Source organism: Pinus tabuliformis, chromosome 8 (assembly GCF_031772625.1).
Source record: "Pinus tabuliformis cultivar Carrire ecotype Pingquan chromosome 8, CPIR1, whole genome shotgun sequence".
NCBI classification, from domain to species: Eukaryota; Viridiplantae; Streptophyta; class Pinopsida; order Pinales; family Pinaceae; genus Pinus; species Pinus tabuliformis.
In genome coordinates, this window is record NC_142294.1 from 1,715,560,301 (window position 1) to 1,715,579,009 (window position 18,709).

Below are 18,709 nucleotides of genomic sequence, written 5' to 3' on the forward strand. Positions count from 1 at the left end.
CAACCGAGCTCTTCACAGCTCCACTGGCCATAGCCCTTTTCAGGTGGGTTTGGGATTCCAGCCACTATGCCCCATTGATGTGGCCATGCCACTTGCAGCTACTCACATGAATTCAGCTCATGTCCAGTCCGAAACAGATAAGGCCACCAGCTTCATTGAGCGCATCCAACATATTCGCCAGCAGGTCCATGACATTCTTGAGAAATCAAATGCCAAGTACAAGCAGCGACATGATCAACATCGGGTGCCACACAAGTTTCAGGTGGGCGACAAAGTTTGGTTGCATTTGCAAAAGGAACGCCTTACTGGAGCCTATCGGAAATTGAGACCACTCCGATATGGTCCTTACACCATTACTAAGGCTATGGGAGACAATGCATTTGAGCTCAGCATTCCCCCATTCCTTGGCCTGCACCCAGTATTCAATGTGGACCGCCTTCGGCCATACTTTCCACCATTGCTAGACACATCCGACATTGCAGAACAGCTCAAACCCACAGAATTAAATCCAGATTGCATGGAACAAGCTGCAACTGATCGGATCATGGACACACAGATCAAGAACACTCGCCAACAGAATATCCAACTGTATCGAGTTGTCAAAGCGGGCCAACTCCTTCAGCAGGGCGAGTGGCTCACCAGGGAACAAGTTCAGCAGAAGTTTCCTCATCTCATGGAGGAGCTCAACGCAATGGGGACCATTGCTTCCTAAGGGGGGAGGAATGATCCAGGTGGAGCTTGGTGGCCACCTGCCAAGTCCACCTAGACCCCCACCATTGTCTTTCTCAGCATTTTCAGTTTCCTTAATTGTAGCACAACTTACTATTTTTAGCAGTTTTTCGGGTCCTGAACTTCCGGAGCCGTTTTGAGGCCCTAAACGACGTTTTTTGGGGAATCCGGGGGCAACACGAGTCCATGGAATGGGTGTTGCCCGTTCCAACAATGATAGTGCTCGGATAGATCTTTCTAATGAGCTATTGTACGCGTCAAACGGAGATCATATGCCAAAGTTACGACCCCGGGAAGTTGATGTACCAACTTACCCCCAAACGGGGCCCACAGTTTGGCGTTTCATATCCTAGGGTTAGGTTTTGGAATGTTAAGGGTTTTTCCATTGTTTCTCAACAATAAATAGGCCTTCGAGCCTCATTGTAACACAGTTCAGAGGCATGTAGCCATCACATCTCTTCTCAGAGATAAGCTACCATCGCCCTAGCTAGTTTATTTCCATTTCTGTTTGTAAGCATATTTCAGTATTTTCCATTAATGAAATGAAGTATTATTTCCGCTGCATCTTTGTGTATATGGTTATCTCTGTAATTTGTTGCGTTCCTGTTTAAATCCGGATCAACTGAGGAAATGAGTTGGTTGCCACATGGTCTCCATGTCAACCCCTTGAAAACATGACAGGTGGCTTCCCTCTAGCCCGTGTGTACTAGTATGGGCATGGACTGTGTAGCGCCTGTGCAATGCTTGCATAACATATTTTCAATGGGTGATATCTCCCAAAAAATAACTCTTATGTAAAACTTGAAGGTGTTTATTATAGTTGATAGTTTTTTTATGGTAAACCTCTCTCATTTTCTATAAATTATTTCCCAGTTTCCCAGACAACACTCTACAAAACAATGACCTAAAACAGAGTATTTATGTTGTCCGAAAAATGGGATTTAAATATGAAATAAAATATCCCGATCAATGACACCTATGTATAAAATAGAAATGGTGATTATTCATTGACGCGTGCTTGAGAAAAACCTCTTTCAGTTTCTTTAAATTCACTTCATTTTGTCAAAAACTGTTCTTCAAACTGGTACCTAAAATAGAGCTTGGGCGAAAAATTTCAACAATGAGTGTGACTTCAATATCTCATCAATTGCCAGCTGGGAACCGATCTGTGGTATCCCATTTTATATTTCTTGTAGTACAATGAATACTTGAACTAAAGATTTAGACTGCTCTACTTGATTTGGCATGAGCATAAATCATAGGAAATCATTAAATTGTTGGGATTATAATGTCTCTTAGGTAATCGGGGGGGTGATTTGCATGTTATACATGAGATTTGTACATGTGATGAGTATAGGGGAGTGGTATTAGTGTCATGGGGATGGGTCTAGAATTAGGGGAGGGAAAGGAAATGTAATGTGCATAAGATGTAAATAATATGTGAAAAGTGGATAGGATGTAAATGATACATGAAGGTATGTATAAAGGGAAATTGGGAAATAGGGAAACATGGGGTAGATAGGAATAGGGGATAAGAATTTAAAATAGATTTAATGACCAAACCTGATGACTATCATAACTTTAGACTAACACAACTTCGTTACGGATGGTTCTAGTCGATGAACAACTGCCACATAACCCCTTTCATTCTCATTCATTGTATAAACATGTGTGACCTCATGACTCCCACCAACTTGACACTCTTTTGTGCTTTGGATGAACTGTTATTGGAATAAATTCAAGGATATCAGACAACAAATTTGAGGCTATGACAACAGCAGTGGTCATAGGCTCAACTTATTCAAAAATTGAAAATTAAAGGACATGGAAGATACATCTGACGATGAAACTAATGACCCTAACATTAGCTCCAATGGGATGGCAGTATTGTAGCGAGCTTCCAAGAAAAAAATTTCAGACTAGTGGCCTAATTAGACCATTGGGAAATGGATTCAACCATAGACACAAAAAATTTAGCTAACTGACTAAGTGAAATACATATGGCATCAGATCACTGAAATCTGAATGCCTTCTCCTCACGCTTTAAATTCCAACGATAACTACCCACACCTATTGAAGATATCTATAAACTCATGTGATATCATCCCTCTAATGTATCCAATCCAACAAATGACTACTTACTTGAATTATGCTCACACTTTCCCTGAGCAAGAATAAAAAACAAGAGGATGGAAACTCAAAATCTAGTTGAAGCCAAATCCCATGGTCCATAGACAACACATAATTTGCTTCCCCTGATGTTTCCAATAAAATGGAAAAAGAATCTTAAAGAACATAAAAAACTATATTTTCTTCATAACTCACTAGAAAATGACATTCTTCATTTTCAACTACTTCTTGTTCTGTGTTCAGAAATTCAGAACCATTCTCAAATTAAGAAATAACAACCTATTCACTCCTCCTATCATCCCTATTAAAAACAAGATTTCTATGGATTTGGAAATCTTCAATTTAAATAGACACATCTTGTATGACAGGAATATTCGAACATAGGTCTTCATATATTTCAGCAAGAGTATTATACTGACCTTTAATTTTTTTTGAACTTGTGAATTCCAAAGATGAAAAATCATGAATATTTTTTGCATCATTCAAGGGTTTAAAACAATCTCTTCTTCTTCGATATTTTCTTGTAAATTTGGATTATTATCATCATGAATGCTTTCATTGCATGGAATTTCATAGATATTATTTTCATAAGTTTCTTGATGAGATAAAAATCGAGAAAATGAATGACATGAAGAACAAACTTATCTACTATATTCCTCCCTTTCTCGGTCATTTGAAAATTGTTGAATATGTTCATCAAGCTCAAGAGAACAAACCTGTTGTATTACTTCTTCAATCTCAGGAGAATGAACATGAATATCTATGTCAACTTCCTTGTCAGTTTATTCTTCAACTAAGGAATAAATTATTGTCTATTGAGAATCCATCTAGATATCATGACAATTGTCCTCTACCTTTTCCTTCTACCATTGAAAATGATTCTCATGAAAGGCCTCTATAAACTCATCATCCATAAAATAATCATATCCATAAAAAATTTCCAAATGATTAATGAAATTCTCAAAATGATCACAACAATTTTTAAGTAATAGCAGAGCTGGGTAAGATCCTTTATAATTTAAAAAAATAACTTTATGAAAATGCTTCAAAGAACATAAACTAGCAACTGGTAACCTTTCATACCATAACCTTTCTTTTCCTTCCAGAGTGACCTTGAACATATTCATGAGATAATATTTAGGAAATCGAACCCTCATCTTGCGTACATGTATGTGAAATTTAACCGAATGCATAGCATCATCCTCTTTGTCCTTGTCTTTGAACCTTGGTAAGAAAGTCTGCCAATATACACAAGGCATGGAGTTTGGAAATCTTGGAATGTGATCTCGATTGTTGGGAGCATACCTTTTGTATTGAGAATTCATTTTGAAACTACTGAAACTATTGATCTTTTAACACTGGAGTTACCAGGGGAATGGTATAGCTTTCATGTGTCTGATTATTGTCCACCATCAATAAACAGATCTAAACTACGATGATCTTTCATGGGAAATATGAAACCGTTTACTCCTCATAAACGATGCCAATATGTTATCACTCCATAGTTTTCTCCAAACTAAAAGGGGAAAATCAGAGGTAACCACATACATCTTTTGGTTGATAGACTGGTCTTATTCAACTAGAGGGGGCTCCCTCACTTAAAAATATAAAGACTTTAAATCAAAAAATTTCACAGAGACTAGTTCTGAAAGGGAATTTTGAATATATTTGGTTGAAGTATGAATGGCCGACTAGGTAAGAATAATTGATCAATTTGTGCTTTTATTCATTTACTTATGCAGGTAAACCAACATGTATTACAAAGACTTTTAAGAATGACCTGAAATAACAGGTTGTAGTATAGAGGAGATAAACTAAAACAAAACAAACAATTTCATCCTTAGAAAATAAAACAATATTTCTTTTGCATGAGAAATAAAGGATATACAAAAGAGATAACATAAATGAGTATATGTCATTCCATTTGCAACTGAAAAGTTAAAACAGTTGAAAAGAACAACTTAACTGAATTCTAAATCAACTGAAATCATAATACTCATATAACACAAGGAGACAATAGAATAATTGAGAAATAAACAAGTATAATCCCAAACATCATACCATAATAATCCTTGCAGAGTGCAATCGATAACTCTCAAGACATAAGTATTGTATCATGAATTGATCAAAAGCACATAAATTCTGAAAACTGTAGCAAAAAAACGTTGAGCCATCAACAACCATTTCATCTCCTATTCACTGGTTTAAAGAGGCATATACATAAGATAACATAATGTCCAAATTGAATTCATCTTGAATACAACAGAGGATTAATGGCAAATTCAAAAGGAGGGAAATCGTCCTTTTCCAAATTCCTTTTCCTAAAAACCAAAACATAAAACTATTTTTATCTCGAAAAAAAACTTTTCCTAAATAGAAAACCAACATATCTTTGAACATGATCAACACGAAGTAAAATAATAAAAAGAATAAAATGTTTTCTAAGTCTGAAAATGGTTGCGTAGAAGCTGCATGGCATCCAAAACATTGGGCTTCTAAAACTGGCACATGGCGGGCTCCTGAGGAAGTGAGTTGTCTACCACACATGCTCCATGTCAACCCCCCGAAAACGTGACAAGTGGCTTCCCTCCAACATGTGTGTAGTAGTGTGGGCATGGATTGTGTAACATCTGTGTAGTGGATTTTGAACAGGACATATCTCCAAAAAAATAACACTTGTCTAAAAACTGAAGGAGATTTTTTCATATGATAGTTTTTTGAAGATAAGCCTCTCTACCTTCCTCTAAATTCTTTCCCAGTTTCCCATAAAATACTCTACAAAGCAATGACATAAAACAAAGCATTTGTGCAGTCCCAAAAATGGGCTTTGATGATGTAATTAAATATCCTTATCCATGATAGTTGTGTATAAAATGGAAGAGGTTATGTTTCTTTGGTCCCTGCTTAGGGAAACCCTCTTTCAGTTTCTATAAAGTAGGCTCCATTTGGTCAGAAACCATTCTGTGAAATGGTGACTAAAAGAGAGTTTGAACAAAAAATTCCAACACTGAGAGTGACCTCAATTTCTCATCAACTGCCAGCTGGGAATCAATATTGGTATCCCCTTGTATTTTTCCTTGTAGTTCAATGAATATTTGAATTGATCAGTTAAATTGCTCCACTTGATTTGACATGAACATAAACCAGGGGAAATCATTAAAATGTTGGGAGTATAATGTCTCTTACGTAATGTGGGGGAGGGGGGTTGCATTGTATAGATGATGGTTGTACATGTGATGAGTATAGGGAAGTGGTAGTGTTTTCATGGGGATAGGTCTAGAATGAGGTGAGGGAAAGGAAATGTAATGTGCATAAGATGTAAATGATACGTGAAAATTGGATAGGATGTAGATGATATATGAAGGTATGTTCGAAGGGAAATGAGGAAATAGGGAAACATGGGGTAGACAAGAATAGGGGATATGAATTTAAAATAAATCTAATGATAAGAAATCATGACTATCATAGCTTTAGACTGAAACAACCTCTTTTCGGATGGTTATTGTCAATGAACAACTCACACATAACCCCTATCGACACTGACTAACTGTATAAACATGTGTGACCTCATGACTCCCACTGACTTGACACTCTTTCATGGTTTAGTTGACCTCTCTGTGACAAAGGCACTGGTCATAGTCTCAACTTATTCAAAAACTAAAATTTAAAGGACATGGAAGATACATGTGACGATGGATCTAATGACCCTAACAACGCCAAAAGACTACTATAGATATGAAATAATTGATTTTCTTACTTGTGGTTATACAATAGAGATCTAATAATTCCTTCAATTTTTCTACCTGCCACTTTGAGCCATCACAAAAAATAAGATTTTTTTCTACAAAAGGAAAATTTAAAGAAAGCGAGAGCTACAAATTAGGATATCTTTGAAAGAACCATTTGTTAATGTGACACTAAAATTTCTACTTAGCCCTTCTAATACAATAAGGGAAATCATGGAAGACGATGGGAATCCCTACCAATTGTCTAGTTAATATCCGAAGAACAGAGAATCTGACCCATTAATTAAGACTACAAAAGTTACCAAATTAGTGAAAGCCATAACATAGGATACAAGGTTTAAGTTGAGCGCTAAGTAAATGAGGATGAGATATAGGAAAGGTCATCTAACTCAATTGATATCCTTGGAGATGATGGCTTTGAAAACCATATCCTTCAACATTTTTATACTAATAGTTTAGAACCTCTTGAGGAACACCGAATTCCTTGTGGATTTTCTCTCCTTCAAGGAACCCAAAATGCTTTAATGAGGCCCTATTTGAGAGAGTTTATTTTACTCTACAAGAGAATATTTTTAACATGGTTTCGTAAATACTGTTAGAAAGTGATATTGGTTAGAAAATCTCAAATATGGTTGAGTTGTTTTTCTTTCCAATGAGTATTATAAAAATAGTGTTGAAACAAAATAGGGCCTTTCTAGAGAGTTTAGAGGCTTCCACGACCTTGGATAGGTCCTCCTCTATGATTTCATACAAACTAATGAATAATTCTATGGGTATTCCATATAGCTTAGGGATCTTTTCTTTCTAAAAAATATGCAATGTTTTGAGTATTTATTTTCCCACGTCTGCCATAGGGTACACATTTTCATTTGAGTGTATGAATTTGAGTAAGAATCTAGAAAGCTAAAGGATGCCATCTATAGAATCTCGATTGTCCTCTTTAAAAGAGGGTATAAAAATGAGGGACCCTTTTCGAAGCAATTTTGGTGAAATTTTCAAGTCGGGAGCCACATCCTCTATCAATTTTCTAGATTTTTCTCATGTTTTTATACTATTTTGTAGTATGGAAAGAGAACTTTTTGTTTTCATTCTCTACCTCAAGCCACATAACCTTATATTTTAGGTTCCATTTCTTTCTCTTGAGTCTAAATCTAAGATTCCTTTTCTTATTTTATTTTAGAATTTATGGGGATCATGTTTTCAAGTAGTTGTTACTTGTACAAATCCCTCCAAAGATATTCTATTGTTTAAGGATTATTAGATGCCTCCAAGGATTATATCATCCCTTTCATATTTTTCCTTAAATCATGGGATCACCATGGACTTATCCTTTTTCAAATTTGAATGTAAATGAATGGCTACAAATTTTCTTAGACAATTATTGAAGTGAACCAAAAAACTTTTCGACATTTGTATGAAATTTAATGCTTGAAACATTGAAGGTTTAATTTGAAAATATTGAGAGGATTTCCCTATGTTGGAACCACTTTAGAAAATCTACATTGCGGTCAAAGTTAAATTCAATTGAAAGACATTCCAAAAGTATAAGATTTTATTTTGAGAAATCTTAGGAGGAAAACAATTGATCAAGACATTTGAAAATTTGGCTCTTCCTACTTATTTAGTTTGTTGAAATGAGATTGATCTTGGTTGAATCTATGTTTAAGTGCCAACTTGTGTAAGGATTCTAAGAGGAAAATTAAATACAGAGCCCAATTAGCTTGTTGCAAACCACACCTTAGATACATGAATAGTGAAATTTAAATCACAACTTATAACTATGTACCCTTTCCTTATCCATGACATGGAAAAGTGATCACAAATTTCTAAGTGGTCTGACTAGGCACATAGATGTTTCGAGAATTAAGTTATTTTCCAAATTCCTTTGAGTTCATCAAGAACACCAACCTTGAATCTAAATCCCATGAATTACATATGTAAAACAAACTATTATTCTATCCTATGACTAGCCCTCCTAAATGGCCTAAAGAATCCACGAAACTATAGTCTTAGCATTTTAGAAATTTTGAGAGGTATTGTACAATTTTGGCCCCTCCTATCATGCCTCTCTCATGAGTTCTTGTAGAAAAATACAAGGAAACTATGAGTGTCTATTATTGTCTAAAGGGAAAATTTCTTAGATGGCTTGGCAAAAAAATTGTAGTTGAAGGTTAAGAAAATGATTTTGGAACTAACTTTTGGGAATATTATCAGAAATCCCCAATTATGGTTTGTTGTCTTTGCATTTTCACTTCAAGGTTAAATTGTTTCTAGGTTATGGATAAGATAATAACTTCTACATCATTACCTTTCGTTATGGTTTTCCAGTTCTAGGTGCTTAAGGACACCTTTAACACTTCGTTAGGAAGTCCAATTTCCCTTATTACATGCTCTATCAGTGTAATTTGAGATATGATAAGAAATGGATCATTATTTGGTACCATTTTCAAATAGGTCATTCAAGAGAATAAAATTGGGGTCAAGAGGCCACAAAATTATAAAAAAGGATCATGATATCCCTTCCAAGGGGATGATGAAGTAAGCTAAGGGTTCAAGAACCTTGAGAAATTAGAGGGAAATTCCACTTAGATATTTTTAGGTCCCATTACTAAATCTAATTCCGTGGAATGAAGCGTAAATGACTAGAGGAAGCAATGGGAGAATGGGGAGGATACAAGTCCTTTCATATGTATCACATGCTTGTTTTTTCTTGAAGAGGGGATTTCTCCCTAGGAGAGTACTACTAATCAATCCCCAATTTTCCTATTGTTTAGTTGGAAACGAAAGGATCTTCGATTTTGTGATTTGTAGAGAGATGGTAGTGAAGCTTTCCTATGTCAAGGGTGCATTCTCTTTGAAAAGAGGTGGGGGATTTTGCACCCATACATTTTTAGATAAATGGAGCACAAAATCCATGACTAGGAGTCCATACTCTTCAAAACTTCCACATTTAAAAAGAATTCCTTCATAATCAAGCAGACAATATGAAAATGTAGGACCTTTCTTGATAATAATTGAATTTGATGGCCCTATGGCTAGGTCAAGGATATCAAGAATTCATACCATGATCATACACCTTACATCTTGAAATGAGTTGTCAACTTCGAAATAGACACCTAGAATACTAAGAAATTATTGGGATATTTCCTTAAACTAGAGAATCCATGGAAATCCATCAATTCTATTCTAGGTGGGGGTAAATTTCCTCTGTGTTGAGTGAAAATTAATGTCTAGTTGTCACATTTTAAGAAGGAGATCATGACTCCTCATTTTCCAATAAATTTACAATATTTTGTCAACATCTTCATATGCTCAAAAGGGCCAAGCTAACCATTCTTTAACAAGAGCTATACTTCTAATAATGTATTGCAATTCAATGTCAAAGATATTCTCAATCTTGTTTTTGAGAGAAGTCATGTGCAATCCTTTGGCTCAAAATCCTTCCAATAAATGAGGATTTTTCAAGCTCCAATATTTCATCTAACTTCAAATTATCCCCTAAGAGCACACTGGTAACCTTAGATTTATGGTTAGTTCACTTCCTTATTTTGTGAGGGTTCCTTGGACCTCTTGAATGTATCCCTCCACTTATGTTATGAAACCTGCTCAAGAAAATATAGAAACGATAGATCAACGCCTTAGAATTCAGCCTCTTCGAGGGGGCAACCTCCTTTACATTACATAAATGAACAATTCTTGGATGATTCAAATGAAAAAACCTCCTTTCTATATATAGGAGTCTAAGGAGTCACAAAATAATCGAGCCGACCTAATAATAATAATATAAAGCCACAAAAATTACAATAGAGGGATTCTATGGGGCACAGTAATAACAATATGGGGGCAATAGGGGCACAACAATATTAATAAGGGGTATAACTACAATAGTAATGGGGTACTCACTAGTATTATAGTGACCCAACATGCTCCTCGCCTTCAAAAAAGTGTTGTCCTCAACACTTGAGTAGTTTTGGATACTTCTGCATAAAATTCTCATCCTCCCATGTGGAATCTTCAGCAGATAAGTTCTTCCAATTGATAAGATACTTTGAAATTGATTGATTTCGTAGCTGTCGAGTTCTTGTTTCTATGACTGCTTCTGGTTCCAATATAATTTTTCCTTCCTCGTCAAGTTCTGGCAATATTGTTTGAACTGGGAGCTTGTCGCCTATAACCTTCTTTAAACATGAAACATTGAAAACTAGGTGCAATCGAGAGGCTGCAGGAAGCTCCAATTTGTATGCCATAGTACCAATATTTTGCAACACCTTGTACATACCATAATACTTTGGTGATAATTTGTTATCTTTGTTAGCTTGCTTGAGGGACATTTGCTTATATGGTTGTAGCTGTAGGAATACCCAATCACCTACATCAAAACTTCTTTCACTGCGATGTTGATCTGCCTGTTGTTTCATTCTATTCTGTGCGAACACGAGGTTATCCTTTAAGAGTTGGAGGACTTGTTGTTGATGTTCGATGTGATGTTCCACTGCCTGAACCTTAGAATTTTCTCTTAAATATGATGTGATGGATGGTGGTTGATACCCATAAAGTGCCATAAATGGGGTAATTTTTGTTGTTGTATGGAAGGAAGTGTTATACCACCATTCAGCTAGAGGCAACCATTTGACCCATTGTGTTTGTTTATCAGATACAAAGAAATGAAGATATCCTTCCAAACATTTGTTTACTATCTCAGTTTGCCCATCAGATTGAGGATGATAAGATGAGCTATGAGCTAACTGAGTACCAAGACAAGAAAATAATTTTGTCCAAAAATTTCCAGTGAAAATGGGATCTCTGTCACTTACAATAATCTTTGGGTTTCCATGTAGCTTTTGAATTGTTTCCATAAATGCAGTAGAAACTGTACTGGCTTTAAATGGATGGATAATGCACAAAAGTGTGCATACTTGGTAAGTTTGTCAACTACCACCATGATGACACTTTTTCCCTCATACTTGGGTAAACCTGTGATAAAATCCATTGAAACCTCCTCCCAACAGTGGCTTGGAATGGATAAAGGTTGTAATAGACCCGGTGTCTTAATTGTTTCAACTTTATTTTGTTGGAAAACCAAACATTCTGCCACAAACTTTTGAATATCTGATTTAAGGCCATCCCAAAAAAATTCCTTCTTAACCCTGTGGTAAGTTTTTAGAAATCCTGAGTGCCCTCCTAAGGGAGAAGTGTGCAATTCCATAAGAATCTTTTGTTTTAGCTGGGAATTCTTACAGAGGTATAAGCGATCTTTGTACCATAACGAATCATTTTGCCAGCTAAATGTATCAGATGTACTGGAATCTTGTTGTAGCTTTTGAATAAGTGCCCACACTTCTTCGTCATTCTTCCATTCCTCCTTTGCTTCGTTTATCCAATCTGGTTGGATAATAGAAATGGCGCACAAAAATGCTTCCACATCCTCATCCTTTCTTGAGAGTGCATCTGCCACCACATTTTGCTTCCCTTTTTTGTAGATGATTTCAAAGTCATAACCCAACATCTTTGTGACCCACTTTTGTTGCTCTTCAGAGGATAATCTTTGTTCTAAAAAGTATTTAAGGCTATCATGATCTGTTTTTACCTTGAAGTGTCTTCCCATTAGGTAGGGTCGCCATTTCTTAAGTGCATGGAGTATTGCCAACATTTCCTTCTCATAAATAGCTTTTCTTAAAAACTTTCCCTTGATTGGACGACTTTCAAAAGCAATGGGTCTTTCATCTTGCATTAGAACAACACCAATTCCATTTCCTGAAGCATCACATTCCACAATAAAGGTTTTTGTGAAGTCCGATGTAGCTAAGACCGGTGCTTGGCACATTGCCTCTTTAAGATGTTCAAAGGCCTTTGTTGCTTCCGGAGTCCATGAAAATGCATCTTTCTTCAATAATGTTGTTAGAGGTGCTGCTATTCTCCCATAATTCTTAACAAACTTGCGATAATACCCTGTCAACCCAAGAAATCCTCGCAGATGCTTTATGGATGTGGGGATTTTCCATTCCTTAATGGATTTAATTTTGGTTGGGTCTACCTTAACTCCATAAGATACAATATGACCCAAATATTCCACCTCCTGGACTCCAAAGAAACATTTGGATCTTTTTGCATATAATTGTTTCTCCTCCAATAGTTGTAGCACCCTGTCAACATGTTCAACATGATCCTTCCAAGACTTGTTGTAGATTAGTATATCATCAAAAAATACTAACACAAATTTTCTAAGGAATGGTTTGAAAATTGAATTCATCAAACCTTGAAATGTTGAAGGTGCATTGGTAAGGCCAAAAGGCATGACCAAAAATTCATAATGACCCTCATGAGTTCTAAATGTTGTTTTCAGAATGTATTCAATCTTCATTCTGATTTGATGATATCATGAACAAAGATCCAACTTGGTGAAGTAAATTGATCCATGCAATTCATCCAGTAATTCATCAATGACTGGAATGGGGAACTTATCTTTAATAGTGAGCTTGTTGAGCTCCCTATAATCTGGACACATGTGCCATGATCCATCCTTCTTGTGCACCAATACTACTGGAGCAGAGAAAGAACTTTGACTCGGTTGAATTATACCAGCCTCTAGCATTTCTGCAACCATACGTTCAATTTCACTCTTTTGGACATAGGGATATCTGTACGGCCTGATGTTTGGAGGAACACTTCCTGGAATCAGATGAATAGCATGATCATGATCATGCATAGGTGGGAGACCTTTGAGAGTCTCAAATACCTTGGAATGATTGTCCAGGACTTTTTGGAGATCTGGAGAAATAGATGATTCCTGATGTGGAAACATCTAGCGAACATAATTGTGCAATTACACCTCTTTTCTCCTTTTTTAGAAGCTTTGTCATACCATTAGAGCTGATTATCTTTCCTGGTTTTCCTGCAATACCCCTTAATTCAACTTCCTTTCCTTCCATAGAAAATTTGATGAAAAGTTCTTGAAAATTAAAAGCTATTGTACCCAAGGATTGTAGCCATTGGACTCCTAGTACAACATCAGCACCTCCCATTGGAATGGAAAGCATTGGGCTAGTCAATACATATTCTCCCATGGATAGCTTGATATTATGGCACTTTCCAAAGCAATTTATTGTTCCTCCATTTGCAATCATCACTTGACACTCTGGTGCTGGATATAGGAAGCAATTCAATTCTTTTGCTACCCTACAATGAATAAAATGGTGGGTGCTTCCTGAATCAATCAACACTATTACCTTTTTCTTCTTGATTTGTCCTTCTATCTTGATGGTTTGAGGAGTGGTAATTCCCGCCAATGCATTACAAGATATGGTCGGATTTATTTGTTCTTCATCTAGGCTTTGTTCTTGGAGTATATCCTCTTCTTTTGACCTTTCTTGCTCCTTTTCTTCTTCCTCTTCACAATCTATGTAGAATAATTTCTTCTCAGCACACTTATGACCTTTAGTGTATTTGCTATCACAACTGTAACAAAGCCCTTTTTCTCTTTTTTCTTCCAATTGTTGTGGTGTCAACCTTATAGGTTGTGGAAGACTAGGGGCAACAACACTTTCGTCTTTATAGTTGTGAGTGGTATGCTTCCTAGTTGCCATAATTTTGCTTTCCATTTTTCTTGCTAACCTGAATGCCTTCTCTAATGAATCAGGTTCCCAAAGGCGAACATCATGTTGGATATTATCCTTTAAAGACCCTATGAACACATCAATCCTATGCTCCTCTAGAATATCTTTTACCCTTATGTTCAATTTTTGGAACTCCTCAATGTGCTCCATTATTGAACCCTTTTGTTTGAGACTTATCAATTGGCTAAAAAAAGTGTTGCTTTTTGTATCCTCATAATTTGCTACCAATTCTTCCGTAAAAATTGCCCAAGTGATAAATTGTTTACGAGAGCAAAGCCATTGATACCATACAAATTTATTTGGTTCCAAATATAAAGTTGCCATACATACCTTTTGTTTGTTTTGCACATTATTGAGATCGAAAAATTGCTCCATTCGTAATATCCATGTTGCGGGATCCTTGCCATCAAACTTTCTCATATCGATTTTTGGAATATGGTGGGTCTTCGATCCAACATTAGATTCTATGATATCATGATTAACATTTCTTTTGTTCGCATCATGAGTTTCCTTTACTACCTTTTCACCATTAGTAAGTATTTCTTGTAGAAAATTTGTCAAACCTGTCTTCATATCTGTCATGCCTGTCTTCAAGTTTGTGTTCAAATCTATCTTCAATTCTTCCATGTCTGTCTTCAAATCTGTCTTCCAATCATCCATCTTAGCTTCCACGCCCTTTATCTTAGATTCCATGCCATTTATCTTAGCTTCTGTTAGCTTTTGTGAGCGTGACATTTGTTGCACTTGTTCTTGTAATTTTGATATATCATGTAGCATTTCTTCCTCTTCTTCATGAGTCATGCTAGAGCTTTCAGGTTCCTTACTAGGTGTTTGCATTTTCTTTCCTCGGGGCATCAGTTACTGATAATAATTCTTTACTATGCCCTTTGAATTCCTTCAAACCCAGCTTACGCAAAAATTTTAAAAAAACTACACACCTTTTTTCACTTTGTAGAAGCCTGATATTGAATCTGATGTATCTCTATAATTCCAGATCCTCCAATTCTGAAATTGCGACTTGTAGTAGCCTTCTGCGTCCTCTTTTCAATGCCACAATTGTAACCCAAATTGGATTCTCCAAGGAAGAGGTATGCGAAATCTCCCACAATGACTTGATTATAGACTAGTTCAGTAGAGCGAACTTGTACGACATGCCATGCGTCACTGTTTCGACCTTTAGATCTGAAAAATGCATACATGAAACTACAGTCCGTCCTTTTTCTGTTCCTTCTTACGAAATTTGAATCCGATCTCCAGAGAGAATGTTATGACGATTTTCCCCAGGTCACTTGCTTTGAATGTAATTGAGGAGTCTGCAAAAAGACCAACTTCCTCAGACCATATCTCTGCAAATATTGCGCGAACATCTCTGAAATTTGGACCCAAGGTTCAACGCGATTTCTTCTCAAATGGGTTCTTTTTTCAACTTTTGAAACGTCACAGAAAAGAGGTTATAGCGAAAATTCCACGATGACCTATTTGGAGCATCAAAACCCTAGAATCCAAAGCTCTGATACCAAATGTTATGAAACGAGCTGAAGAAAAGATAGAAAAGATAGAACAACGCCTTAGAATTCAGCCTCTTCGAGGGGGAAAACTCCTTTACATTACATAAATGAACAATTCTTGGATGATTCAAATGACAAAACCTCCTTTCTATATAGGAGTCTAAGGAGTCACAAAATAATTGAGCCGACCTAATAATAATAATATAAAGCCACAAAAATAACAATAGAGGGATTCTATGGGGCACAGTAATAACAATATGGGGGCAATAGGGGCACAACAATATTAATAAGGGGTATAACTACAATAGTAATGGGGTAATCACTAGTATTATAGGGACCCAACAGTTGAGTGCAAATTAATGTCTAGTTGTCACATTTTAAGAAGGAGATCATGACTCCTCATTTTCCAATAAATTTACAATATTTTGTCAACATCTTCATATGCTCAAAAGGACCAAGCTAACCATTCTTTAACAAGAACTATACTTCTAATAATGTATTGCAATTCAATGTCAAAGATATTCTCAATCTTGTTTTTGAGAGAAGTCATGTGCAATCCTTTGGCTTAAAATCCTTCCAAGAAATGAGGATTTTTCAAGCTCCAATATTTCATTTAACTTCAAATTATCCCCTAAGAGCACACTGGTAACCTTATATTTATGGTTAGTTCACTTCCTTAATTTGTGAGGGTTCCTTGGACCTCTTGAATGTATCCCTCCACTTGTAGGAGATTTGGAATGGAGAAAGAAAGACTACTCATCAGTTCATCTATAAGGATTTTCCAAATGAATCTATAATTTTGTCACCCATGAATGTGAACTTCAAAATCCCTTCACCGAAGTCTTGTTTCCATCAAATTCATCAAGATTTTGGATCCTTCCTTTGATATGAGACTAAAATCCATGCATGGTGAATGAGACTAGCTTGTATGCCCTGATCCAACAATTGTCCCGTTGCATCCTAGTAGTTTTTTTTAATTGATCTGTAAACTACCATGGATATTCCATAGGTTATTTCATCATAACATATCTTATAAATTATACTTTAAATTTTGAAATTTACTCTATTAGGGTGTATTTATCCTTTGATTTATGGATATATAAATGATTGTTTATACCACAAACATGCAAATTTTAATTATGCAAAAAAATAGAACATTGAAATCAAAATTCACAAACCACGATTTGAGACAAGATATAACTTTGTAAACACATTTAGGAATATAAAAGTTGAAAGGTTAGAGAACCCTACTCCCTTTCTCTAAAATAAAGAATGGTTGTGAGTACAAAGAAGTAAGGCCTATAGGCTGGGGGCTACTACAGTGCAAAAATCCTCTTTTTGTGCTCTCTCTCTATCCCTCTTTGCTACTATGTTATTTCATGGATCAAAATGGACTCAAAAAGAATGAAACACCCTTTTTAGCCTAGTGGCATGATTATAACACAAAAAAGTAGCCTACTAGTGGTTTGGTTTCACTCCTTCAAATCTTAAATGGAGTTACAACCTTGCCTCTTCTAGAGTCTTGTTCATCATGACCATTTGTCTAGCGCATTTCCCATGAGTAATGGTGCTAAAGTGGCATCCTCTTGGATTATGGTAGAAAAAATAGGAATGCCAACTTTGTAATTTTTACATACATACTCTAATTGAGATAATTCTTATGTTTTTGGGAAGGTTTTTGGTGTAGAATAGGAAAAAATGTCGTGCACTCAAGTGGTAAATCTTTACCCTAAAAAAGTTCCATTTGATGCCTTTAAATGCTTTAGGAAAATTTCAAATGGTAATTCGCCAAATTGGGTCCCATAAGTAACGATTGTCCCGTGAACTTATTCCATTTTTTCAACTCTGAAAACATTGACATGGATAACAAACAATATATTGATCCAATCTAGATCATTAATGTAGGCATTCAATTTGATATTGTGCTAAGGTGGTGATCACTATTGATTTAAGTGTACACATAGTTGAGTAAGGGGCCAAATGCACTTGGAGTCACTTCAGAAAGGCTCATATAGAGAGAAAGTTCTTGTTCTGATTTGAACAATTAAGGAGTGGGTGTCAAGGGGTGTAGAGTAACCTATATGTCCCTTGGGTCAACCTGAATTTTTTGATCACCTAAAGGATCATCAAGGTAATTTACTAATTCATCCTCCAAAAGTCCTCATGTATAGCTACTTAGTAATATAAAGCCATGAGAACTATAAGGGTTGCAAACTATACTTGTTTCCTAAATCCCATCATGATACCAGAAACACTTTTTATGGTAATAAACTTTTACATTCATATAATTTTGTTAATCCATTCTTATTTAAGTGATAAATTTAATTTATAAAAAAAATATTACTACAAAAACTTTTCATTGTTATTTTTTTAATAGTTAATTAATAATAAAAATAATCATCCCTTATTGTAAATGCAAATAAAAGGCTAAAAATAATCAACATTTATTTGTTAAATTACTCATTTTCTTGAACCTAATAGAATTTAATTATTTTTTATCTAGTAGCGACTTTTATTGTTTAATTATATTTTAATAAGTAGTTAGTTAATTATTTTTTAGCTAGTAGCGACCTTTATTGTTTAATTATATTTTAATAAGTAGTTAGTTAATTAGGTAGTGGATTTTAGTTTTCATATGGATTGTTTTATAATCTAATATTTTAATATTCCTAGTTAGTTTATTATCAAATCAAACTAGCCCCATCAAAAAATTAGCTCTCCCCTCTCTTTAATCTAGCACCATGATCTTACTCTGCATCTATCTAGTCCACAAAAATCTAATATGTGATTATATACGAAAAGATGTTCTAACATTCATCAAGATATATTAACAATTTATAATGATATTGTTGATAAAAAATTCCAAAAAATGTTGTGATGGTCTTATAAGTAAGAAAAATGAAAATGTACAGGCAATATTCTTTCAAAAAAATAATATGCAGCCCCAAAAGTAGTAAAGGGTTCCTAACGTAAACCATACAGT